The sequence below is a fragment of the Cynara cardunculus genome, assembly GCF_001531365.2.
Source record: "Cynara cardunculus var. scolymus isolate 2C chromosome LG 3, CcrdV1, whole genome shotgun sequence".
In the NCBI taxonomy this organism is placed as follows: Eukaryota; Viridiplantae; Streptophyta; class Magnoliopsida; order Asterales; family Asteraceae; genus Cynara; species Cynara cardunculus.
The window spans coordinates 22,598,279-22,599,838 of record NC_037530.1 but is presented as its reverse complement, the minus strand read 5'-3'; positions in this window follow the sequence as shown (position 1 = coordinate 22,599,838).

Sequence of the window (1,560 nt, the reverse complement as noted above, 5' to 3'; positions counted from 1 at the left end):
AGTAAGAACTGATGCAGATCGTATCTCCTGCAGGCCCTGGAAATCTTCATTTGGAGGGGCGCATGATAGTCTCTCGATGCCTAGCCTGAAAGCAATTTCGAAATCTGTTTTGGCTCTGAGCTTTACCAGGGACTCCATTGTTTTTACTATCGCTCGGTTTGTCATTCCAAACCTTATGCCATGATCCTGCCTTTGATCTGTGTAGGCGTATAATTCATTCAAGTCGTATGGGTTGAGATTAATAAGGTCATTTTCGTTGAATACGCTAACGATCCCATGGGCTCTCTCCATGCTGAACTCGATGTATCGAATAGCTCTGTTGGCAAAAGACTTTATTTTCAAGTCAACGACTCTCCTTATTCCCTCATTCAAAAAGATAGCTCGAGGTTCTTGAGTGGTTTGTTTGACAAATCGATGGTGTAGGAGGTTCATTGATTCAGGCGATAGGATTGGAGGATTGGTTGACAAACTTTCATCGCGATCTTGATACATGTACTGATGGATATTTTCCATCAAGATTGGTTTCCTGGGCGGCAATTGAGGACGTCTCCTCATTGACTCCATATTCTGTATTATCTCATCTACCAGGCCTTGTGAAGGTTGCCTTGAGGAAGAAGGGGTATCCGCATGCACCACAGGTTCATGGGTTAAAGGTTGTGTCTCGGCTTGCGGTTGTGTATGGGTAGAGGGTGAGTTTTCTTTAGATGGTTCAGTTTCATGTGGTTGAGAGCTTTCTGGTACATGGGTTTCTATAGGTGATTGTGATCATTGAGGTGATGGTTGGTTTGTTGTGGGTTTTGGTTGTGTGGAAAGGGTGAAGGGTCGATGTGTTGGAGAAGGGGTTAAGGGTAGGTTTGTTGTGGGTGAGGGAGTGAAGGTTTGGGTCGTTTCTGTAGGTGGTGTGGTTGGTTCTTCATTGGTTGATGAACTCAACACGATGGGGTCTGGTATTGTGGCTAAAGGAACTTGGATATTCTGTTCATCATCAGAGGGCAAGGCCTCTGGTTCCCTTGCTTGGGTTTGTTGGGTTGATGGTGGTTGTTGTGGTGGTGATGGTTGCTATGGTGCAGCGGATTCTGTTGGTTGTGTAGCCGCCGCCTCTTTCTCCCCCTCATGAGGTCCAAGACCTTGATCATCGGGGTCTGAATCATCATGTCTGTTTCGCTTTTGGGGGTGGCTTGAGGAGTAGGAAGCTCTGGTCCTCTTCTTCTTGCCCTTCCTGAAGGACGCTAGATACGCCTTCAGGGAGGCTTGTCTTCGACTCACCTCCATTGATTGGAGGATAGAGGTGGTACGTCGTTGTTCATCAGCCAAGTTCTGGGAGAGAATCCTCGTTGGATGGATGGCCCGATGAACAAATTTGGCACTAATCTCATTGAAAAATGAGACTAGCGCCTTAGACAAAGCCCTCAGGTCAGCTCTGGATGCGAACTCGATGGAGGATGAGGAGGCTTGTGGTGGCACGGAGGAGGTGGTGGATGTATATGGAGGGATGAGAAGGTTAGTGATAAGATTTCTCACCTCTGCAGTGAATGAGGAGAAGGCTTCATCAAAGGATGG